This window comes from Oryctolagus cuniculus, chromosome 17 (genome assembly GCF_964237555.1).
Source record: "Oryctolagus cuniculus chromosome 17, mOryCun1.1, whole genome shotgun sequence".
Taxonomy (NCBI): Eukaryota; Metazoa; Chordata; class Mammalia; order Lagomorpha; family Leporidae; genus Oryctolagus; species Oryctolagus cuniculus.
This window is the reverse complement of record NC_091448.1, coordinates 27,101,479-27,127,555: the sequence shown is the minus strand read 5'-3', so window position 1 is coordinate 27,127,555 and position 26,077 is coordinate 27,101,479. Positions and strand designations below refer to the sequence as shown.

The window sequence follows — 26,077 nt, the reverse complement described above, 5'->3', positions numbered from 1 at the left end:
TCTCTGCCTCTGCCTCTCTATAACTCTGCCTTATAAATAAATCTTAAAAAAAAAAAAAAAAGCCTGTAGAAAATGCACAGTATGAAAAGACTAGGCACGGATTTAAAATCTTCTTGCACCAAAATAAACATTTCATTCCACTTTCCCACAAGCCTGTTGAAACCCCCTCATATATAATGGCCTGAGTCTGGCTCCCACAATTTTTATAAATAAGCTCCTGTTAGTTTCAGCTGCCTGTGGGTGACAGGGCCGGAGGGAGGCCTTGGCTTGCAGTTAAATACTGTGATCAGGTCCTAATGCTGCCATCTGTTAGGATCGCATCCCTCCAGCCACCCCTACTTCTCTCTCCAGTGTAAAATAAAGACAATGGTAGCCCCCACCTTGCCAGGTTGCTGCAAGATTCAAGTGTAACACGTGTGAAAGCACTTTGCAAATGCAGAGCACCTGACAGATGTTGGCTGCTTTTATTAACTCAAGAGGCCACATGGAAGTTGAAAAGCAAATCAGTTTTAATTCACTTCAATGTAGGTACCGGGCAAGTATTTGCAGTGCAGAAGACTGGAAAGAACCTCTGTTTTTTAATATAGAGATTAAGAGCAGCTAAGATGGGAGAGAAAAAGTGGGTCTATGTTTTTAAAATCGTAAGAATGGTTTTTAAAACAGCTCAAGGCCGGTGCCACGGCTCACTTGGCTAATCCTCCCCCTGTGGCACCAGCACCTAGGGTTCTAGTCCCGGTCGGGGCACCGGATTCTGTCCCGGGTGCCCCTCTTCCAGGCCAGCTCTCTGCTGTGGCCAGGGAGTGCAGTGGAGGATGGCCCAAGTGCTTGGGCCCTGCACCCGCGTGGGAAACCAGGAGAAGCACCTGGCTCCTGGCTTCGGATCAGCACGATGCGCCGGCAGCAGCACGCCAGCTGCAGCGGCTATTGGAGGGTGAACCAACAGTAAAGGAAGACCTTTCTCTGTCTCTCTCACTGTCCACTCTGCCTGTCAAAAAATAAATAAATAAAATTAAAAATTTAAAAAAAACTCAAAACTTTCAGGTACATGAAGAAGAAATAGCATTGCTCTTTTAAAAAAAATTTTATTATTTATTTTAAAGGCAGAGTTAGTTACAGAAAAAGAGAGAGAGACCTTCCATCCACTGGTTCACTCCCTAGATGGCCACAATGAATGGTGGGCCAAAGGCCAGGAGTTTATTCCAGGAGCCCAAGCACTTGGGTCATCTTCTACTGCTTTCCTGGGTACATTAGCAGGGAGCTGGATTGGAAGTGGAACAGCCAATGCTCATATAGGATACTGGTGTCTCAGGCGGCAGCTTAACCCGCTGCATCACAATGCATCGCTCTTCAAAATAGTCTTCCTGGGTCCTTTTCTTCCACTTCTTCAGACCTTTCTTTTCTTTTCCCCCATTTACCTCATTTCCATTGCTGCTCAGGCCTCTGAAGTCCAATTCATTGTTATTGGCAGCCACATGCAGAGCCACTCTGATGAAGCATTTAAATGCTGGTGGCACCATACAAGGCCATCTGCTGAGAAAATTACCATTGGTGCAGGAGAGGGGGAAGAAAAGAAAAGTGAGAGGGGGAGGGGGAGGGAAAAAGAGAGAGAGAGGGAGACAGGAAGTGAACAGAGGGGAGCTGGGCCTGACCTCCCTGGGCCTTCAAATCTCAGTATGAATATCTACATCTGGAAGTGGGAGGGCAAATGACATCGGCTCAGAGCCTGGTATGTGCTGGGGCCTCCTGCAGTTTATTGCGCCTAATCCTTGCAGCAATTTTAAGTGGGGCAGCATTTCCCCAAGTGAGATCCATGTCCTGCAAGTCATTCCTGGATTCAACCACTCGACCAAGGTTTACTGCACTGTCTCTGTGCCAGATGCTGATTCAGGTATTAACAAAAGCAAAGATTTGCAGAAGGCCTGGCATTTGCCAGACATTGCTTTGTTTATACTCACTGAATCACAACCACCTTATGAAGAAGATGTACCTTTATCATCCCCATTTTACAGATGGGCAAAGTTAAGTCATTGCCCAGAGTCCCCCAGCTGGCGTGACAGGCATACTCTTAGATGGCCCCCAATGACACACACCTCCTGGTATCCATGCCCTTGCACAGTCTTCTCCACTTGAGTGTGGGCTGGCCTAGTGACTGCTGCTAACCAAGAGGCTATGGCACAGGTGATGGCACAGGTGATGGCTGTCCTGTGATCAGGCCACATGAGACTGCGACTTCCCTCTTGCTAGCAGCCCCTCTTGCTGTGTTGCAGAGGCCCCCATAGCAAGAAACCAAGGGGAGACTCCAGCCAGCAGCCCACATGGAAGTGGATCCTGCCAACAATCATCTGGACTTGGGAGCAGACCTCTCCTCAGTATAGACCTCAGATAAGACCCTGACCCTGACCAACACCCTGATTGAAGGCTACTGGGAGGCACTGAAGTTAGGACTCAGCTCCACTCTCCTGGATTGCAGACCCACAGCAACCGTGAGATAACAGCCATAGCCTCTGCTGTGTGGTCATTTGTTACACAGCAGGAAGTAGCTGGCACAACCAGTAAGTGGCCTTGGTGGGGCTAACACTCAAGCCCCTGGCTTCCAGGTCTAAACCACCACTGTGCTAACCATTACATTACAGCACCTTTCATGTCAAAATGTTATGTTTGCCAAAGCAAATAAACAAACAGACATGGTAATATGATTTGGAAATGTTGACTATTAATCCCCCCCCCCTTTGAAGATTCATGTTACAGGCAGAGAAGTCCCATGGTAAAGGGGACCATGGGTCTTACCTTCACCTGACCCTGTGCAGCCTGTACCCGTCTTGGCACAGAACTCCTTCTCTGTGATGTCCCTGTGGCAGCCACCAAAGTAGGCCTCCACGCAAGACATTTTGGACCCATTGAAAGATGCATAATCCCCTTATTTCACAGAGGAGGAAAGTGAGACTCTGACAGGCTAGCCAGTGGTCAGAAGGCACACATGAGGTCCGTGAGCCCAAACTTGTGGTCTGACCCAAAGACCCGAGATCTTCCCAGTAAGCTGACCTCCAAAGGGCAGGGGTGTCACAATGGCCCGAGGAGTAGGGGAGGGGGTGGGGATGCACAGCCTGAAGCAAGCACCACTTGGCTGACTGAAGTCTCAACCAAGCAGCCATCCCCACACCTGCAAGTCCGCCGTGCCCATGTGATGTCACCTGCACACTGGGAGGCAAGGAAGTCTTGTCCAGTCCACTGCAGCCACAACTGCAAAATGACCATGGTGAGAAGGGACAAATAGGAAGGCGTAGCCCCATGAGCTACTGAGGGAGCCTCCTCGGCTTCAGCTACCCCAGCTTTGCTGCCTGTTCTGCTTTGCTTGGCCAATCTGGTCCCAAGAACCTGAGTTGCCCACCGCCCACAGGTACCTGAAGATGAGCAGTCCTCTTAGGCTATAGATGGCCATCCAGAATCACCTCATTAACTCACCTTTTGAACAGACCTCTGAAAAACTGACAGGAAGGAGGAAGGGACGTTGCCAAGTGGGACACTGCTCCATCTTGGATGTTGATACCACACTGCAGCATTTAATCCTAACAACCGGATAGGCACTTGGCACAGCAGTTAAGACGCCTCTTAGGATCCCCTAATCCCATTTCAGAGTGCCTGAGTTCAAGTCCCAGCTCTGCTTCCTATCTAGCTTCCTGCTAATGTGCACCCTGGCAGCAAGTGATGGGTCCCTACCACCCATGTGGGAGACCTGGATTGAATTCTTTGCTCCTGGCTTCAGCCTCGTCCAGCCTTGGATGTTGTAGGAATTTGGGGCATGAACCAGAAGATAGAAATTCTCTCTCTCTCTCTCTCTCTCTCTCTCCTCTTTCTCTCAGCCTTTGAAATAAATAAATAAATAATTTTTAAAAACAAAATTCTAACAACCTTCTGAGGTGGTAATGCTCTTCCCTCCCATTTTACAGACAAGAAAACTGAGGTGCAAAAAGATTAAAGCATCCGCTTAAGGTGAGTACATGTTAGCCAAGACTTAACCCTAGGTGTGTCTGACTCCAAAGCCCAGGATCCATCTAAATGCAGTTCAACCCGGCAGTCATTTGGCCTAGGTGTTCAGATACCAGCCAAGACAACCACGCCCACAGCGGAGTGCCTGGGTTTGACCCCTCCTCCCACTCCTGACTACAGTTTCTTGGTACTGTGCACCCCGGGAGACGGATGGTGGTGATGGCTCAGGGGACTGGATTCCTGCCATCCTCACGGGAGACTCAGATGGAGTTTCTGGGTTCTGGCTTCACCTGGCCCAAGTCCTGCCATTTAGGGTATTTGAGGCGTGAACCAGCAGATGGGAGCTTGCTTGGGATGTGTGCATGTGTGCATGTGTGTGAGTGTGTGAATGTGTGTGTGTGTGTCTCAAATAAAAACAAATGCAGTTCAGGCAGGCAGCTGCACAGAAGTCCTCTCCCCTCTCTTCACCCTTCACATAAAGGTGCTGAGAAACGACTGTGTCGGGAGCATCCGGAGAACGAGCAGCACGAGAGGAAGGCACCGTCTCTGCAGGCCATGCACACTCAGCCTGTTCCACGTTTCCAGAAAAGGAGCAACTCAGGGAAGGGACACTGGACACCCTCCACGGACAGATGTAGAAAAACACTCAGGGGCAGCTTAGGGTAGGCAGTTTGGGGTTCCTTTAACTAGCCATTTTTTTTTTAAAATCAAGTGCAAGGAGGTACACTTCTGAAAGAACAGAGGAGGAGTTTTGTCATCCAGGATGCTATGGAAAGTCTGTGGTCAGGACCATGACAGGGTTCTGTCAGCGTCAGAGGTTCCACCTGGGACCAAGTAGTGCTTGGATACCCAGCCACATATCATATCAACGCGCCTAGGATCCACAAACAACCCTTTGTGCAGACAAGCTGTGAAAGCAGATGTCTTAGTTAATATTCCATGGGGATGCTCCTGCACTCACATTTCCATGTGTGTGTGTGTGCGTGTGTGTGTGCTGTAAAACTCAACCACTCCTACATGGGCAAATAACCATGAATCACTCCATCAACCCACAAAGACACACGGAAGAGGAAATTTGCAGGCGAGGAATCCACCCCCTACGCTGCACCAGGCACCGAGTATGCATTACTGTGTGTGTGACACTCCACTTGCTAGGTGGGCCAGTGAGAAGCTTTGAGAGGTTGTTCTACTTGCTGCAGCCACACAGCTAGTCCATGGCCAATCCGGGATCTCACGCAGGCTGGTCCAGATGCAAATTGTGCTGTGCTGTGCTCTGCACTGTGCCACTTCCTAGAGGAGAGACAGGGTGACAGGGAAGGAAGAAAGAGCAGTGGGTCATAACTGTAAACAGTGTGCTGTTGCCTTATACATCCAAGCCCGAACACACAGGGTCCTGCCCGGTGTGTCTCACTAGACTCATTTCACACATGAGAAAGCAACAGCTTGGATGGGGTTAGTAAATTGCTGCAACATCAGTCATGATCTGAACTGATGTACATCTGAATCCATAGCTGGGGGGCAGGCATGTCAGCACAGCTGGGTAAGTTGGTTAAGACGCCACTCGGGATACCCACACCCTGTATCAGAGGGCCTGGTTCTGACAACTCCACACTTCTGATACAGCTTTCTGCTAACACAGCAGATAATGGCCTGGGAAATTGGGTTCCTGATACCCACAAGCAAGTCCTAGATGGAGTCCCGGGCTCCTGACTTCAGCCTGGCCCACTTATGGCTCTTGTAGGTACCTGGGGGAGTGAACCAGCAGATAGAAGGTCTGTCTGTCTGTCTGTCTGTCTCTCCCTCTCTCCCTCCCTCCCTCCCTCTCTAACATTCTGCCTTTCAAATAAATATTCTAAGAAAGGGGATCTATAGCCTGCGATCTGTCCAGCATCAGTGCACACTGATACAGCTCTGCCTCTCTCCCCCAGCTCTTCATCCTCATCACCCCACCCCTTCCCACCCTGCTCCCAAAGCAAAGATTTGGGAAGTAAAGGCAGGAATTAGGGGCCAGACTGGTTGCCAGGCACCAACACACAGAAGAGGTGTGGGGGACACGTGTTTATCTCAGTCCTCCATGGTGAGTCAGGATGGGTTTGAGGCACAGCTAAGAAGACCTGTCAGTGACACAGCGTGACATATGCACTGGCTGAAGGAAGGAAGGCAGGGCAATTTGCTGCCTCTGGACTGATTATCTGAGCTCACTTAACTTCAGTGGTCCCATCAGTAAAGTGGAGCCAAGTTAACTTCAGTGGTCTCATCAGTAAAATGGAGCCAACCGCAGGCATGGTGTCTGGAGGAAGCAGGTAGCCCCAGAGGCAAAGGCCTTTGGTCTGAGGCCAAAATCCAAAATCACCCAAGCACCAAGTGGCCAAAGGAAAATCACATCTGGCAGTGCAAATCCAACCAAACACTTGCCTTTCCAGCTCCTTCCTCCCCTCCTCTAAATCTAAGAGAGTCACAAATTTCTAGCTTGTTTATTTTTTGCCTAAATAGGAACCAATTTGCTTTTTTTAGAAATAAGATTCCATTATGTGATTCCCGTTGTAGCTCACCACATCCATTTAGGGAAGCATCTTAGAATAAAAATGAAACATATTTCTAAGCAAGTGTTTCAAAAACGCTCTGGCAGGAGGCAAGAGGTCTCAGCCTGGTGTTCTGTTTGTCCTCTCTTCTCTCTGCTCCCCACACAGCAGTGAGTGGTTCCTCCTGTCACATCATCCATCCATTTACCCATTACTTTCTAGATCCACTAAAATGTGTTTATTTATTTATTCATTTGGCACCTACCAAATTATAGGCTGTACTGGTTGCTTGGGAAACATGCTCATGAATGAGCAAAAAATAGACACTGTCCTTCTCCTTGTAGAATTTAAAGTCTAGGGGAAGAGAAGGGAATTACTCTATTAATCACATGCAAAAAAAAGTATAATTAAAAACTATATTAAGGGCTTGGAAAGAAGAAGACGTGATGCTGTCAGAACAAATAACAGAAAGACCTGACCTGATTTCAGACAATGATGCTTGAGATGAGACCTGAAGAACAGGTGGGCATGAGGGCTTGGGGACATGACATCTTATAAAGATGCCTGGAGAACAGGTTGGGTGAGAGTGGTGGCAGTGGGGGAAGGGTGTGCTCCTTGAAGGGCTCTAGGAGACAGGTGACCTTATGTTGGCCTTACAGTGGTGGCTCCAGGGTAGGGCACAAAGGACAGAGTACAAAGCCAGGTGAGCTGGTCACTGACAGACATAGCAACCAGAGAGTGAAAGCAGAAGGTGGCAAGGCCGACTCTTGGCATTGGGTCTGGGGAACTGGATGGCTCATTGAACTTACCACCTACTGTGTCACAGGGTCCAATGCTATGAGTGTCACAAAGAAGCACTGGCCTCAGATCTTCTCCTGCATCCACACCAGTCTCTTATACCATCCCCACCTACCCAACGAGCTGACAAGAACCACATCACCAAATCCCACATCCTCTCTGTTCCAGAAACTGTCAGGTTCCATCCTAGACTCCCTTGTTAAAACAAACAAACAAAAACAAGCAGGCATGACTCCTGCCCCGGTGTGGAGGTAGGCCTTCCCTTCCACACGCCCTGGTGGTCCACCCTGACCCACAGTCTGTCTCGGGCCCTCAGCTGGGCTGTGCCCTTGGTTTCAACATCCACTCTGTACTGTTTCTAGCAGCTGTGCATGCCTTGCCAGCAGCCCCCTCCCAGCTGCACACTGTGTGCCTGCATCTGATGCCTGAACTTGGCTTTCATCCTTGCATGCTCAGGGGTCAGGGTCTGTTCCCCACTCTAGCTCTTTCCTCTGCCCTGCAGGCCAGGCTTCCATGATTAAGACATTTCTAAGAGGGTTATTAAAAGCCCTATGATAGAGAGCATGAGTGCACCTATTTGGGTGGGCTTTTTTTATGATCTTTATTTTATTGATTTGAAAGGCAGCGTGACATGGAGAGAGGGAGAGAAAGACAGAGAGATCTTCCATCTACTCTTTCACTCCCCAGATGGCTGCAATGGCTGTGGCTGGGTCAGACTGAAGCCAAGAGCCTAGAACTCCATCCAAGTCTCCCATGTGGTTGTCAAGGGCCCAAGTACTTAGGCCATCTTCTGTTGCTTTCCCAGGTGCCTTAGCAGGGAGCTGGATTGAAAGTGGAGCAGCCAGACTCAAATCGACACTTGTGGCATCACAAGCAGTGACTTAACCCACTGTGCCACAACACCAGCTCTGTTTGGCAATTTATTCTCTTTCATTTTTTGAGCATAAATGTATGTGAATGTGATCATTCCCCCACACAGCTCCAGATGGCCAGAAAGCAGGAATGAAAATGTTTGGATTTTTTTCTGGGAAGTCATCACAAGGACTGGTAAATCTTCTCCTGAAAGAATATTTACCAGGTTCTGGAGAGAAGACCAAACTCGAGTCCCCACTTAGCCATAAACTGAAATAGTAGTATCAGAGGTTAATCTGGGTTTGGTCCCTTTCCCCTGTAAGCAGCAAATAACTTCCACCCTCCAGGGGTATTATGAGGTCTAAATGGGGTTGAGGCAATCACCAGGTACCATGCACAAGTGGTTCTTTGGGTTCAATTTAAAGTTTCAATCCCCACATCCACCTTCTCTAAACCTGTCTCCCCTGTCCACCATTCAAAGAGACACTTTGGTTGGCCAAAGATGTCCTGGGGACCTGATGGACACTGTCATCCTTTGCTATCATTTGAAAGAGAAGGTAGTGATGCATTCTGCTGAGCGCCCTGGACAGGTATTTGGCCCAGTGGTTAAGGTGCCACTTGGGACGCCTACATCCCCTATCAGAGTGCCGGGGTTTGAGTCCCAACTTTCCTTTCCATTCCATCTTCCTGCTAATGTGCATCTGGGAAGGCAACAGGAGATGGCTTGGGTCCCTACCACCCATGTGGGAGATACAGATTAAGTTCTAGTTAAGCAGATAGCCACCCAATAAAGACATAAACCTGAGATAAGGCAGGTACTGTGTGAGAGATGATGGCAGCAGTGAGAAGGAAGATTTAGCGAGAGGTCCAGGAGGTTCAAAGAACTGGAGAAGCTTGAAGGGGGCATGAGACAACGCACATCAGCCTGCAACCTTCCTGAGGACCATGAGTAGGAGAAGATGTTGAAGATGGGAGGACTTTTTTGAATCAAAAGGAGTCACGGTGGAAAACAGAGAAAGAACCTTCCCCTTCTGCCTCTCGCAGAGTGTTTTCCTGTCATGTCAGAGAATTTTCATCACAGAGGAATAAAACATTCTCAGACTGGGAAGTGAGACAGCTCACTCGTGCTTGTTCTTTTAAGAGTGTGCTGTGGTAAAACCAGTGACCCATTAACAGCCTACATGCACTGTCTTCTTTTGTTCTTTTCTTTCTTCCTGTGCCTGAAATGGACAAACATAAGGTGTTGCACTATCATGGAGAAATTAGGCAGCCTCGAACCTCAAGCTGAGCCAATTTGGGGAAAGTAAACTTTTTTGTAATAATCATTCACATGTAATAATCAAGGGACAAACTCTAAGCTACATTCAAAACCCCATCCCTAAGCCAGGTGTTTGCAAAGCCTGGTAGTTAAGACGCCTGTTAAGATGTCCACGTCCCACACTGGGGCTACTACCCAACTCCAGCTCCTGACTCCAGCTTCCTGCTAGTGCAGACCCCGAGAGGCAGCAGTGGTGGCTCATGTGATTTGGTTCCAGCCACCCACATGGGAGACCTGACTTGAGCTCTTGGTTTCCAGCTTCAGCCTGGCCCTAGTATTTTGGGAGTAAACCAAAAACTGATTCTCTCTCTCTCTCTCTCTCTCTCTCTCTCTCTTTCTTTGTCTTTCTTCTCTCTATATAACTCTGACTTGCAAATAAATAAATAATTATTTCTAAAAAAATAACTTTTCTAAAAGCATCCTTAGTATTTACTCAAAAACAATAAGAACCTTCAAGGCAAATCACTGGAGTGGCTGAATAACATCTAGCGCAATATTTAATGATGCTTATAAATCCTTAAACCCGGCAGGGCCCCTCCTGGCTAGTGACAGAACAGTGATGCCTTTAAAATTGTGTTTACTTACATCAGCGGGCCATCAACAAAGCGTGCGTCAGCATCTGAACTTGACACGTCTTTTCTGCTGTCTTTCAAGATAACCAGGAATGCAGTGTGAAAGGGCTTGGCAAAGTTGTCTTGCCAAAGTCCAGACAGTAACTAGCTCAGGTTCTGCTGGCCACACGGTCTCTGACCCCTCCATTCCTATGGGAGGGTAAAAGCAGTCACAGCTAATCTGTAAGTCAATGAGCAGATCTGTGTTCCAACAGAAGTTCATTTACAGACCTACACATTTGAATTTCCTTATAATTTTTGCATGTCCTGAGTATGATTATTATTTTGATTTTTTAAACTATCAAGCAGTGTTAAGGCACACTACACAGACAGGCGGTGAGAGAACCCAGCCTGAGGGCAAGGTTGCAGCAGTAGAAAGAACATAAACATTGCTTTTTCACAGTCTGGGTAGCATTTCTCTCTCTCTTTCTCTCTCTCTCTCTCTCTCTCTCTCTCTCTCTCTCTCTCTCTCTCTCTCTTCTCTCTGCAATGGAGACAATGAGAGGGCCTTGGTGAGAATTCAATGAAGTGATGCGTGGAAAGTAAAGTTCCAGAAGAATCCAGAATGGCTGTTGAGTGCTCCTGGTGCTGGCTCTATCACTCTCCCCTGCTTACTAATTATCTTCCTTCCTGTGTTTTTGTTCATTTCTCCTTTCTCTTTTTACTTCATCTTCCCCTGGAGCCACTAGTCACGCAATGGCGTGTGAGCACAGAAAACCAGCCCTCGCCCTCATGACTGGAGACGGCCTGGCCCCTGTGAGCTGACTCTCAGCTCCTATTCACCATCGGGGAGAGACAGATGAAGCCACAGCGGCTTTGGGAAGCTGGATGCTGCCTCCCGGGGAGCATGCCCCATTAGAGACAAGGATCTCCTTGAGGGGATTTGCAGCAGCAGCACATGCCAGTGGCAGTTACGCGAGCCACCCTCCCTCCTCCCATGCTTGCAAGCTCCCCAAGTCCTACCAATCACAAGCCCTACAGTTCAGAGCCTCCTGTACCAGGCTCAGTGTGTCCCCCCAGGCTGGATGGGGGTGGGGGAGCCACTCTTACCATCATGGAAGGAAAAAGTGAGCAGTAGGCCCCAGGAAGAGATGAGGAGCCTCGGGCCCAGCATTGTGGGGCAGTGGGTTAAACCACCGCCTGTGACACCAACATCCCATGTGGGCACCAGTTCATGTCCCATCTATTCCACTTCTGACAGCTCCCTGCTAATGGCTTGAGAAAAGCACTGGAAGATGGCCCAAATGTTTGTGCCCCTGCCACCCACATGAGAGACCCTGATGAAGCTCCTGGCTCCTGGCTTCAGCCCTGCTCAGCCCTGACCCCCTTGCAGCCATCTGGGGAGTGAACTAGTGGATGAAAGGCTTCTCTCTCTCTCTCTCTCTCTCTCTCTCTCTCTCTCTCTCTCTATATATATATATATATATATATATATATACAGTCTCTAAAAAAGAAAGAAAGAAAAGAGGACCCCTGCACTTCCTGAAAGCAGGAGAATGGACTCCAAGTGGGGTCTCCAAAATTCCCAGAACCTGGGGCAGGCATTGTGGCACAACAATCAAGCAGCTGTTTGTGCCGTCCCCGTCCCATGTCCGAGCGCCTGGATTCAAGCCCCATCTTCACTTCCAATCCAGCTTCCTGTTACCATGCACCCTGGGAGGCAGCAGGCGAGGGCTCAAGTGCTTGGGTCCTTGAAACTCCTGGCTTCAGTCTCTCAACCCTGGGTATTGCAGGCATTTGGGAAGTAGACCAGCCAATGAAAGATTCTCTCTCTCTCTCTCTCTCTCTCTCTCTCAAATACATTTAAGAAAAGAAACAAATTTTCTTCTAAAAATCACTGAAAAACGATTCTTGCCGACGTGGAAACAGCCAAAGCTTATTCTAGAGAGGCATGCTCCTACCTCCTGCTTCTCAAGGAACAGAAGCAAAAGCCCCCCTCACCCACACATCAGATACTCTCCAGCAGGTCTTGTGACTGCCCAGAGAAGTCTGTTTCACTGACCAACATGCCAGAGCTGGACGGGGACATCAGGAAGAGTTGATGAGATGCACTGGAGATGATGCGGCTTTAGAATTAGGTGCCGGTGTCCAAATTCCTGCACTTCTGCCTGTGACCCTGCACTTAACAATCTGGTCCTCGAAATCTGAATCTTTAGGGGCTACTAACTCCTCTCCCGGCTGTGAGAAGCCCATGAGACAGCACCTGTTGGCTGTTGGGTTTCCCCGTGAGCATGTCTTCTAGGGAGGGCCTTCTGACCACACATTCCTCTACGAAGGGTCACTTGTCAGTGAGTTCCTTAAGGGAGGGGAACAGCCAGCAGGGCGCCTGGACCTGGCAGGCACACAGTAGGACTTTGTAGAATGCATGTCCACACTCTCTCTCCTTAGAGAAGAAATTAAATGGCAACGAAGTGCCTCTGACTGGGTGGCTTGGGCAGCAGAACTTGATTTCTCATAGACCTGGGGATGGGCGGTCTGAGATTAAGGTGTTGGCAGGGCAGGTTTCTTCCGAGGCCTCCCTCCAAGGTGTGCAAATGGTGTCCCTGGCTGTGTGTCCCTGTGATTGCTGCTCTGCCTCTGTGTCTCCTGGGTTCTCCTCTCTCTTCTACTAAGGACATCAGTCACATTGGATTAGGGTTCGCCCATGTAGCCTTACCTTAGTGTAATGAGCTTCCGGAAGGGCCCTGTGTTCTGGGGTATGTAGGGTTAGAGCTTTGACACAGGAATTTTAGGGGATACAGTTCAACCTCACTCTGCCTTCCTTCATCTTTGTCCTTGCAGCTCCACCTTCCATGTGCTCCATGCAAGGCCAAGATCAGGGAAGAAAGCCTTCCACGCCTGCCTGGGTCTGTCTCTGCTTGGACTTCAGCTTTGGCTCATGGGCAGGCATTGCCTCTGACCACTTGCCCTTATTCCCAGAGGCAAGTGAGACCACTCACAGCTGCTACTCTGCCTCCCTGTCCATGGGAAAATCTCCCATCTTGCAGGCATGAGCTCCTACCCTCAGCTCTTCACCCTCACCCCGGATCCCAGATGCAGAGCAAGACCTCCTGGGCTCCATGCCCTGCCCACCTGAGGTCCACTGGCCCAGCAGAGACACACAGCCCTATGGTGTCAGGTCCCTATCCTGGACTCTTGACCATGGACTCGTGCCTGATTCAGCAGTCCACTGACTCTTTCTATGCCTGCATACCTGTACTCTTCCGTGGCAGGATAAGAGTTTGAAGAACTAACTGATGTGTTTTCCCCACCATCCACTGTTCCCAGACACCCCTCACTAGTCCAGCTTCTCCTCACCTTCTATCCCCCACACCCCCACAGCTTCAGCTGTCCAGGATGGAGTGAGGGAAAAAAATTGCTTTCAGCCTAGCACATCTGCCCAAATCTTTTCACACCTGCTCCTGTGGCTTTGGAACCTCATCAGCAATAATTTGCCACCTCTCTACTCTGTTGTGTTCAGTGTGGGTCTCCTTCCTCTTGGTGCAAATTGAGGGGGCAGAGCATCCAGGGTAAATAGGGAATGTGGGGACGTCACTTGGGTTTGCTCCTTGCCTCACCATCCTGCCACACATGTCCAAGGGTCCTTGTTTCTGACCCCACATAACTCGAGGCACCTGCTGTGGACTGAATGTCTGTGTCCCCCAAGCAGTCATGTTGAAATGCTAACCCCCAAGGTGATGATAGTAGGGAGTAGGGTTCTTGGGGAGTAATTAGGTCACGAAGGTGGAGCCCCTGTGAATGGCCATAGTCCCCAGAGAACAGACCCTGGAGAGCCCGCTAGCTCTTTCTGTGGCCATGGGAAGATATAAGAGGACAGCAGTGTGCAATCCAGAAGCAGGCCCTCACTGGAAGCTGTGAGAGCCCTCTGATCTCAGACCTCCTACTTCCAGAACTGTGAGAAGTAAATGTCTGTTGTTTGGAAGTGACCTAGTGTATATTCTTTGGTTATGGCTGCCCAAACCCACAAAGACAATCCCCCATGGGGCAGCAGCGGGGCGGGGCTGTCTTTTCCCTGGGTCTTAAATGCCCTTCCTCCCTCTTCCCCAGTAAAGCCCAAGTACCCCAGTGTGGGGAGACACTGCATCCTGGCTTCTTCCCCCTGGCTGCAGGGCCCATGTTCGTTCTCCCAGGGTAACCTGTGCACACCTCTCCATCTTAGCACCCCTACGCTATGTTCTAGGAGGCAGGCATTCAGCCTGGTGCTTCAGACGCCCACACTGCACATTGATGTACCTGGGTGTTTAAGTTCCAACTCCAGCTTCCTGCTGATGCAGATGCTGGGAGGCAATGGTGACGCTACAGAAATTAGGTTCCTCCTAGCCACATGGCAGACCTGGATTAGATTCCCAGCTCCTAGATTTGGCCTGGCTCAGAGCCTGCTGTTGTAGACATTTGAGGAATGAACCAGTGAATGGGAATGTATTCTCTCTCTCTCTTTCTGCCTACCAAATAATGAATTAAATTTTAGAAAAGCAAAACTGTGTTGCAGTAGCTCATGTATTCACCATCTGTGTTTCACTTTGCATCCCTTCAGCATCCAGCACTAAACTTGGGCACATTGAATGAATGAATGAGCAAATAAATGAATGAACTAACAAGCTTCCCTGGAGTGGGAGCACAGAATTACCCTCTCGGTTATTTTTTAGGTTTCTTCCTGTTCCTGTACCCCAACTCAGTACAGTTCTAAAGGGCCATCCGAGCCCCAGAGCCCCCAAGCCTGACGGGGGCTCTTGGTTGGACTTCAACAGTGCTCAGCTTCTTCCTCCCCCTGCTTCTGACTTGTACCTTCCACAGGCATTGATCCCAAGAACACCTGTCATAAGTCTCCTGCACCCAAATCTCCATCTTCCATCTCCTTCTTCCCGGGGAACTCGCATGATCACATCATTAGGAACATGGATTTTGGAATCTCCTAATATATCCAAGTTTGAGTCCTGGCTCTTCTACTTACTCACAATGTGACCTTGAGAAAAACTGCCTAACTTCTCAGAGGCTTCATCTGCAATAATACTAAACTCACTGAGTTGTGGAGATTTATGTCATTCAAGGTCTACATAGCTGGGTCTCAGCTGGCACATTGATGAGTCTCAATGAAGGAGTGTTTGTTACCAACACTGCATGGTCCAAAGGACATGGCAAGCTTGGAGCACAATGAGGCCTCTGAAACCAGCTGGGAGGGCATCAAAGCTGACCCCAGGAGAGGCAGCTGGAAGGCTACTATGGCATTCAAGGGGGCACACCACACAGATGGTGGTTGGGCCTGTGGTCATCTGATGGAGCCACTCACAGTGTGCCTGCAGCAGGAGCTGTGTGGTGTGTCCTTGGAGTTGGTGGGATTTCAGGAGATATCTGGAGTCTAGGTACTCACCTGGCTCTCAAACAACTTCCAGGCACCCTAGGGAACTAGAATTGAATCAGCTGTCAGAGAAAGCAGGAATGCACTTTTCAAGGATGCAAGTGGATGCAAGTGACACTGCCCCCGGGGGTGTGCATCTGAGCTGTGTCTCAGGGTGGGGAGAGCAGGAACGGCAACTATGACTGGATGTCAGGGCCAGGCCTGAACACCTGCATAGATGTAGCTGTTCTCTGAGTAAATTTGGTCTTGTTCACTCTCTTCTCTTAGTCTGAGAAGCTACTGCTGCAAAATTATTTTTGTCTCTTAAAGCATCAAGAAACACAAAAAAGATGTTTTTAAAGACTTTTACAGGCTTTCTTATATTCACAAGATACATTAGGGACTAGTGGGTACAAGACATAACCGGAGCATTAAAGAGGCAAGAAAGGGGAGCTTGGAGACTGGGAACCACAATTCTGAGGCAAGACCTAGCTCCCACATGAAAATCAACATAGGGATGATGTTCCAAAGAAGCCTTGACACCCTAAGCCTTTGCTTACTCACTAACCCAGAAATATAGAGATAATAAGGCAACCCAAAGCGCAGTCAAATGCAGTAAATCTGTTTTATGGGTTTCATTTCAGTATCCAGCACAATGTAAATCAGATTTCTGTGTAATGTAACACCACAGCACCCCTTCCATTAAAGAACTAAACTTAGCCAAATAAATATAATCTCCTTTTTTTTTTTTTTACTAATACACCTATATAGACTACAGTAAATATTTATACTTGCCCAAAAGGGGACAGATAGAAAGTCCTACCCAACCCTCCAGTGAATAATTTGTGGCACTGATCCATTAAAATGAAATACTAGGAGCTCCCAGGTGGAGAGGGTCAATTGAACACATGCGTTATCTCCTCTCTCTTTTTAGTTTTTGCTAGGTTTATAGTAAAGGAATAAAAAGCAATACACAAAGAGAGAATGGGGGTAGAGGGGAATATTGAGAATAAGGGATTCCAACAAAACTGCTGGTTTGGGCAGCCCAGAGGAGTGAGAACGGATGCAGCAGGACAGCCAAGCTCTGCTGTAGACCAGAAGAGATGGAGAGACTCCAGGGTCAGACAGGAACACGTGCAACTCAAGGCTAAGGCAGAGAGAATCTTTGAAAGTTTGTTTTTCACTTTATTAGCAAGAGTGGACCCTCCTCCACCTGTTCCTTTGCCACCACCCGGCCCCAGCCCCTGCCTCACAGAACACTAATGAGTGGGCCAGACATCCTCCACACCCGTCAAGGCAAAGCCACCCAGGAAAAAAGACCATCTCACTCTGGCTTTGTCCTCCAGCCCAGCAAGGGTACTTCCCCCTCACGCAATGCACAGCCTACCAGTCACCTGACACCCTCTGCCCCTCACACAGAGCTCCCGCAACTGGATCTGACCTCACTCCTGCCATCAGAAGGACCAGGTTATCTGAGGAACGTGAAACAAGTCTCCAACATCGGGGTGGCATTGTGGTGCAGCAGGTTAAAGCCTGGCCTGCAGCTCCACATCCGTATGGGCACTGGCTCGAGTCCCAGCTGCTCCACTTCTGATCCAGCTCCCTGCTGATGCGCCTGGGAAAGCAGTAGTGGATGACCAAGTGCTTGGGCCCCTGCACCCATGTAGGAGACCTGAAAGAAGCTCCTACTTCCTGGCTCCTGGTTTGGGATCAGCTCAGCTCCAGTCACTGAGGCCATCTGGGGAGTCAGCCAGATGATGGAATACCTCTTTCTCTGTCTCTCCCTCTCTCTGTAACTCTGTATTTCAAATAAATAAAAAATATTTTTTAAAAAGTCCTTAACATTAAAAAAGATAACCAAGAAAAAGTGGTATTCTAATTTTAAAATCTGTAACCATTATCTTAAAAGAGAGTAGAGAAGATGTTATACTCACAACATAGGGGAAAGACTATGAAAATGGGACAAGGATAAGGTTTAAAAAAAAAAAAGAGTTCAAGGGAATTTAAAAAAATGTGATAAGAGATGAAAATTCAATGGAAAAGTCAGAAGATAAAGTCAAGAAAGCAGAATAAAAACACAGAAAGAAAGAAGACATGGGAGGAAAAAACAGAGGTGTTTCAATTTCAGGGGAGCAAAATCTAACCCACTTAGGAGTTCAGGAAAAAGAAGTACCGGAGATGAACTCCTTGATGACGCAGTTCAAGTTCATTGCTGGAGGTGAAGATTCCACATGTAAAGCTCTGAGAACCCAGAACAAGGGATGAAGAAGAGACGCACACGGGCGCATCATTGTAAACACCTGCAGTGCTGGGGAAAAGGAACGAATTCTGAAAGTTTCCAAAAGAAAGGGAAAGAAAGTTACACTGAAAGTAAACAGAAACTAAGAATTATCAGATTTCTCAGCAGAAATGTCTCGAAATTCTAAGGGATTTATTTGTCAAATTCAACTGGATGTTTTCATACACACAAAACCTAACAAAAAAATGCCTCCAACGCACCCCATTTTAGAAAGCTATTTGAGAATGTGCTAGAAAAAAGAAAATTAAACAAAGAAAAAGGGAGATGAGGGAACCATGAGATAGGGTGTAGCAGCCAAGAGAACAATGGGATTCAGATGGGAGCAAGAGGAAGCGCTCCGCAGAACAGACACCTCACTTTTTGGCTCCACTGCGGGAAGGGGGGTGGGTGGAAAACAAAATCAAAAGGAAGACAATATGGAAGTTAAATGTAATCAGAATATAACAATCAATCCACAGTTTCTGTATCCATGGATTCAGCCAACCACAGGTGGAAATAATTTGGCAAGAAAAAACAAGGCACTTGGACTGAACAGGTATAGACTTTCTTTCCTTCTCATTATTCCCCAAACTCCACCATGTAACAACCCCTTACATAACATTCACAATGTACAGGGTACCACAAGTAATCTACAGACGACTGAAGGTATATGAGCAAGTGCAGAAGGATGTGTGAAGGCCATGTGCAAACACTACGCCCCCAGGGGTCCTGCAACCAATCTCTCCTGGAGGAATGACTGCACTTCTTCTAGTTAATAATATTTACACAGCTAATAACAGAAACACTGTTTAACTAAAAATTAGACAATGACTATATAGGGAGAATTGAGGAGGAGAGAGAAGGGGAGGGGAAGCTGTGCCCAGTACTGAATCATCACGGAAATGTCACAGAAGTACGCAGAAAATGTCTAGAGGATGAATGCGTAACTTTGAGATATGGAAACAAGTAGAAGAAACTGAGGGGACCAAGGGCTGGGAGAGGGAAGCAGGGACTGGCTCCTCACTGTGAGCCTTCCTGTCCCACATGATGTCTTCGCCACGTACATTACACCTGGACAACAATTATAAAATATGAATGGGGGCCAGCACTGTAGCACAGCAGGTTAAGGCCCTGGCCTGAAGCGCCGGCATCCCATATGGGTCCCGGTTCTAGTCTCGGCTGCTCCTCTTCCGATCCAGCTCTCTGCTACGGCCTGGGATAGCAATAGAAGATGGCCCAAGTCCTTGGGCCCCTGCACCCATGTGGGAGACCCAGAATAACCTCCTGGCTCCTGGCTTCGGATCGGCGCAGCTCCAGCCATTGAGGCCATCTAGGGAGTGAACCAGTGGAGGGAAGACCTCTCCGTCTCTACCTCTATCTGTAACTCTTTCAAATAAATAAAAATAAATCTTAAAAGAAAAATATGAATGAAGCATGACATGAAACAATAAATCTGATGGACAAGGACTAGAGGGAGAACACAACACAGCTAATATATCAGGGACTTGGAGCCAGTGTTTTCTTTTTGCTATGTTTCGGAGAAGGAATTGTATGTACATATGCAAATATTCACATTACATGTTATATTATGTAATTCTTTTTATATTTGGTATATATTTATATATTAGGACTAATTTCAGTAAATAATATAAAAATTTTTTAATTACTATAAAGAAGATTCCACGAAGACAACAACAGTGGCATCATAATTTCATGCTACTGTCAACTCCTAAAGAAAAGAAAAGACAAAAAAACAAAGACAGCTAGACAACAAAACAAAAACAGTAACTTTCCATCAGAACCTGTAACGAGACACCCACGTCAAAATACCATGAGTCCCAACAGGAAACTTCCACCAGCAGCGGCCACCGGTGCTCAGCACTGCACAGGACAGAGAGGAGGGAAGGCAGGGGCAGCATCTGGGCACGAAGCCTGACCTGGCCCACAGACACTCACTGCAAGGTGTGGAGCCAACGTGGAAACAGCAGCTGAAATCAGGGAAGAGTTTGGCCTTCTCTGGCACTGGGTGACCATAAGGAGTCTGCAGTTGGAAATGGGGGCTCACTTCCAGGAGTCGTCCCACACCAAAGAAACTACACACCAAAAAGACATGTCCATAAAACTATAGCTGTTCCAGATTAAGCCACAACACAGGGGCTAGGTGTTTGCCACAGTGGTTTGGATGCCTCTTGGTATGTCCCCATCCCATGTCAGAGTCTAGATTCAAGGCCCAGCTTTCTGCTAATGTACATCCTGAAAAACAGCAGATGACGGCTCAAGGACTCAGGTCCCTGCCACCCACATGAGACCTGGATGGAGTTTTAGGCTCCTGGCTTTGGCCTGGCCCAGTCCTAGTTGTTGCAGGCATTTGGGGAATAAACTAGCAAATGGAAGATCTCCCTCCCTCGTTATCTCTCTCTCTCTCTCTCTCTCTCTCTCTCTCTCTCTCCCTTTCTCTACTTCTCTTTCTCTCCTCTCTTTCAACAAAAACAAATTCAAAACTATAGTACATAAAACAACATTATAAAAACAAAAAGGAAAGGAAATGGAAAAAAGAATATTATATACCAGAATTACCAAAACTCAAAACTGAGATAACAGAATTCAGGAAACAATTGAACATGAAAGAAAAAAAAGTTTCAGAAATGAATATTAAATTAGAAACACAGATCAAATAAACATAACATGTTTCCTAATACAAAAAGAAAGTGAAACACAGGGGAAAAAATTAACAAAAAGATTTGAAGAAAGAGATAAGAATTCAAGAGAAACCGACAATATTGAAGAAGGTCATACACACAGATAATAAAGTCCTTTAAAAATAAAACAAGGCAGTAGGACAGATTTTAAAAACTATAATTTGAGAAAGTTTTCTCAGAAAAAAATGATTTGAGGGGCTGGCATTGTGGTACAACTGGTTAAGCTACCATGTGGGCACCCACTTCCCATATTAGAGAGTCTGGTTTATGTTTCATGTTTCAGCTACTCCACTACCAATTCAGTTCCCTGCTAATGCACCTGGGAGGTAGCAGGTGATGGCTCAAGTACTTGAGCCCCTGCTACCCATGTGCGAGAACCCAGATGGAGTTCTACGTTCTTGACTCCAACCTGACCCAGCACTGCCAGCTGCTGTGCGCTTTTAAGGAGTGAACTGGCAGAAGGAAGGTCTCTCTCTCTCTTTCCCCTTTTCAAATAAATAAATAACCTTTAAAAAAAAAATACTCTTGATTCTTCATCTGGAAAGAACAGACCTCATACCTGAGGATACTGACCTAGAATGACCAGCACCAAAACATGCTAGTAAAATTACTGGACTTAAAGAAAGGAAAAAATTCTTTGGTTATGTAGAATATGGGAACAGTTGATTCAATTGGGGAAAGAAATACAGATTCTTATCAGACTTTTACCAGCAACGTTTTATGATAAAAGAAAATGGAGTTTACAAAATATTTGAGATACTCCCATGATGAGAGAATGAGCTACAGAGTTTAAATCCAGTTATCATGCAACAAATCTCCACTCCGACTCACCCCCAGTTCTGTCTACTGAAAAGGTCTAGAAATAATGACCATTATCAATATAAACAACATCACCAGCAGCCAGAGTATGCTCTTGGAATACAACTGCTCAGGGCTGGTACTGTGACATAGCACATAAAGCCACCACCTGTGACATCAGCATTCCATGTGGGTGCCAGTTCTAGTACCAGCCACTCCACTTCAATCCAGCTCCCTTTTAATGTACCTGGGAAAGCAGCAGAAGATGGCCCAAGTGCTTGAGCCCCTGCACCCACGTGAGAGAACTGGAAAAAGCCTGGCTCCTGGCTTCAGATTGGCCCAGTTCTGGCCATTGTGGCTTTTTGGGGACTGAACCAGTGGATGGAAGATCTCACTCTCTCTCTGTTTCTCCCTCTCTCTGTAACTCTAAATAAAAAATAAATATCTTAAAAATTAAAAACTTACAAGTTAAAAAAAGAAATATATTTCTCATTCAAAGAAGTCAGTGATTCCAGAGTGAGAAATATACAATATGAGCCAAGAATATCTTGCCAAATAGTATACCAAATAGTGAGAAAATGTACTATATAGTAAGGAAGGAAGCTATTTTAAAAACAAAACCAAAAAAACACCTTTGCCAGAAGTCATTCCTCAGCAGGGATAAGAGATTTCACAGCCAGGGAAACAGACACCTGCAGCGCCAGCACCCCATGTGAGTGCCAGGTCGAATCCTGGCTGCACCACTTCCAATCCAGTTCCCAGCTAATGGCCTGGGAAAACAGTGGAGGATGTCCCAAGTGCTTGGGCCTCTGCACCCACATAGGAGACCTAGATAAAGCTCCTGGTTCCTGGCTTCAGCCTGGCCAAACCCCAGCCAATGCAGCCATCTGGGGAGTGAACCAGCAGACAGAAGATCTCTCTCTCTGCCTAGCTCTGTAGCTCTGACTTTCAAATAAATAAATCTTTAAAAACAAAAAAGGGAAGTATATAGCATTTGTCCTGCCTTTCCCATATGAACTGTATTACTGAGCAACCAAACGATAAATGAAGGTAGGTATCCCTTTTTTAAAAATATTCCAACTAATAAGTGAAAATGAAAAGGTAGAATGTCACCATCCTGCACCCCTCAGTGACCTTAAATACAAATGGACACTAACACAGTAAAAAGAGAGCCCATGATGCACCTGCTGAAGTCATGCCCAACACCACCAATGGTCTTGCCTGAGACTTTACCTGAGTTCTGGTCCATTCTCTGATCTACCTGGCAATGTGTAGAAAATACAAAGGCCTGAGGGCCAAGCTGAGCTACACCAGAGGTATGCTTTCAGCAAACTCAGACTGGGAAACTCCACATGTCGATCGGCTTGAATTCTTCAACAGAAATGATAAGAAAAAAGAGAGATGGAGGAGGAATATACAGACTGACTCCTCAAAAATATCACATTTTTAAATGAGTAATACTAAACTATTGCACTACAGGATGCACATTTGGATTTAAAAGAAAAGCTTTAAAAAGCAAGGGAATGAAAACTCTAAAAGGTTACTTATAGGAAAAGAGACAGCATTGGATTCCAACGGTGCATGGGGCAGGGTTCTGGGATAGGTGACAAAAGGGCTATTTTCTGACTTGGGTGGGTTTTGCCTTCTAACCAATCAGCAAGCCACACATTTGTTATGTGTGGGGTTTTGTATCTGATTCTTCTGTTAAAAAATTTAAGGTATGCTTAAGTAAAGGTAGCGTACATGGGACTGGCGCTATGGTGCAGCGGGTTAACAGCCTGGCCTAAAGCACAGGCATCCTATAAGGGCGCCAGTTCTAGTCCCAGCTGCTCCTCTTCTGATCCAGCTCTCTGCTGTGGCCTGGAAAAGCAGTAGAAGATGGCCCAAGTGCTTGGGCCCTGCACCTGCATGGGAGACCTGGAAGAAGCTCCAGCCATTGCAGCCACTTGGGGAGTGAACCAGTGGATGGAAGATCTCTCCTCTAACTTTCTCTGCCTCTACCTCTCTGTGACTCTGCCTTTCAAATAAATAAATAAATCTTTAAACAAACAAACAAAAACAAAAGGTAGAATACATGAGAGACTTCAATGTAGAGTTGACAAAGGTTTTGTAAGGTGATGTGGCCCTACCTGAATACCTTTCTAATGAACACTGGGCCTGGGTGCCTCACAGGTTCAGCAGCAGATGACATCATGACTGAAACTATGATGGCTAAGTTGAAGGGCTACAGACACACAAGGTCTCGAAGGTGACCTCCGGCTGGCCACCAAGCCACCAACTGTCCGCGACAGCTATGCAACACCCTTCACACACACCATCTCCTTGAACCCTTTGCCCCTGTCCGTAAGACAGTTATAATCAATTCAGATGTGACAGCTGAGGCTCTGAGAGGCTCGGCTATGTGCCAAGAGTCCCCCAGCCAATCAATGAAAGAGAACTTCACTTCAGAAATGCGTATACCAGAGGTGAGAGAGTGAGGAAGCACTGATGACCACCGGCCGCCATCAGACGGCAGAGAAGACGAAACTCAATGCTTCACTGAACAAAATGAAATGTCCTTGATAACATATAACAGCAAGCAGCTCTGGGGCCGGCGCCAAGGCTCACTTGGTTAATCCTCCGCCTGCGGCACTGGCATCCTATATGGGCACCAGGTTCTAGCCCCGGTTGCTCTTCTTCTGGTCCAGCTCTCTGCTGTGGCCCAGGAGGGCAGTGGAGGATGGCCCAAGTGCTTGGGCCCCTGCACCCGCTTGGGAGACCAGGAGGAAGCACCTGGCTCCTGGTTCGGATTGGTGCAGCACTGGCCATAGCGGCCATTTGGGGGGTGAGCCAACAAAGGAAAGACCTTTCTGTCTCTCTCTCTCTCTCACTAACTCTATTAAAAAAAATTAAAAAAAAAAAAAACAAACCAGCAAGCAGCTCCAGCCTTGCACGAGACGTTATCCTTCGTACACAGTGCAGTGGTGTAAAAATGCATTAGGCACCTTTCAGTAGCTTCTCTTACATCTTACGATACCTGTCATCAAATTAAATCATTCTGGATTTCTTTTCAGTTGCATAAACATATGACAGGTTTTCATTTCAAGTTGGAGGGACTCCCGGTCAAGGCTCGAGCACTCGCGCGTGGGCCGCACCCTGCCTGCCTTGCAGCAAATGGCAGCGTCTTCCTGAGTCCCCCAGAGGGCCCTGCATCCTGAACTCACAGCAACAGACAGAGGTTTGACTCTCAGGTTTCTAGAGACAAGCACCAGGCGGGATTCTGACCAGAGGAGCGGCTGGAAGGGGAGAGAATTCACAGACATAAGAGCCGCTTGGGAAGGTCCCCAAGGGAAACGGCATTCATTTCAGAGGCCGCTCCGAGAGCACGGGACGCAGAGCCCCGCTACCTGGGGTCCTGACTGCCATTTACCGGCTTTGCGACCTCAGATCAAGTCATTTAACATTTCTGAAACCCAGTCTCCCCAGGGGCATAAAAGGGTTAATAGCACCTGCCCTGCCCGCGTCCCAGCGCTGCAGTAAGGATCAGATGAGCAAATAATAAGCACTGGCTTTCACTGAATGCTTGCTCTGTGCGCCAGGCAGGGGCCACGTGCCTTACAGACAGGTGCACCTCTAAAGCCTCCATCAGTCCAACCAAAGGGCCTTTCCTGTTGTCCCTCTTCTCCAGGCAAAGAAACTGAGCCGCGCAGAGTTTGCTTTTCCCAAGTGAAGGCTGCCATTAAACCCAGAGTGACTCCGGGTTCTGGGCCTCTGATGTGCCTCCCAGAGGCCTGGCTACAGAGAGGCCCTGTCCACAACAAAATCTGGACAACGGATGCTACACAGCAGGTACCAAGTGGTAGCTTTGGGATCCGCAAGGAGGGAAGGCCTATACTTTCGGGGAAGAAAAGTCCTTGTCAAGGTCCCCGCAGGTGCCTAAAGGACAACCAATGAGGATCAGACCCGCCTCAACCTTTAACCCCCATGTCCTGAATCTATAAAAGGAGCCCTCCCAATCTCTGACGCGCGACTTCTCCGGCCCCCGCTCTGTTGATCTGTTGGGACCAGTGAACCATGCCTGGGAGCGGAACCCCAATAAAAGCCTGTGAATTGATTGATTCGTCTGCCTGGGAAGATTTGTTACACGCCGGACACCTTGCACCAAGCGCTACCTAGAAGCAGCTCCTTCACAAGCAAAGCAGGCGTGGGGCTTCAGGGCCACCTCCGAGTAGACTGAGCGGGGTAAGGAGATTCCAGGGTGTAGACTGCACACTGTCACTATAGGACAGGCTCGGGGACCTGGCAGGAGAGGGCGCTGTACCCTCCCTCCACGCCCAGCCTATCCCTGAGAGACATCCAGAGACCCGAGAGCTCCTGCAAGTTTGGGGGCTGCCCAACACAGCCCTCTGTTTGCCGAGGAGAAAAGACGAGGCTATTTGGAGCCCAGACTCCAGGCCTTTCTTACTCTCTGGGGGTTAAGAGGCAGCCCCAGGAGGGCCCCACAAAAGGCCTGGAGAGCAAAGGGCACTGGAGTAGAACAAGCTTTACCGTGCACATCACCTGGATCCCCAGGGCCAGCGCTGTGGCGCAGCAGGTTAAGCCGCGCTTGCAATGCCAACATCCCACACTGGAACACTGGTTCAAGTCCCGCTGCTGATCCAGCTCCCTGCTGATGCACGTGGGAAAGCAGCAGCAGAGACCTCAGGGCCTGGGCCCCTGCCACCCACGTGGTGGAGACCCAGATGGAGCTCCTGGCTCCTGGCTTCTGCCTGGCCCAGTCCTGACCGTTGCGGCCATTTGGAGAGTGGACCCATAGATGGAAGATCTCTGTCTCTCTCTGTCCCCTCTGTGTCCACTCTTTCAAATAAATAAATCTTTAAAAAAAAAAAAAAAAGGCCCG

General features: G+C 47.9%; 1 long non-coding RNA gene across 1 annotated transcript; it reads right to left on the bottom strand.

The window, feature by feature from the left end:
• Positions 1 to 5,156: 5,156 nt before the first annotated feature.
• LOC127484389 (uncharacterized) lies at positions 5,157 to 25,855 on the bottom strand. The gene is made up of 3 exons (XR_007911312.2): positions 25,726 to 25,855; positions 6,775 to 6,863; positions 5,157 to 5,277 (listed from the first exon to the last, which is right to left on the bottom strand). It is a non-coding gene; the product is annotated as an uncharacterized lncRNA (long non-coding RNA).
• Between the last annotated feature and the right edge of the window lie 222 nt (positions 25,856 to 26,077).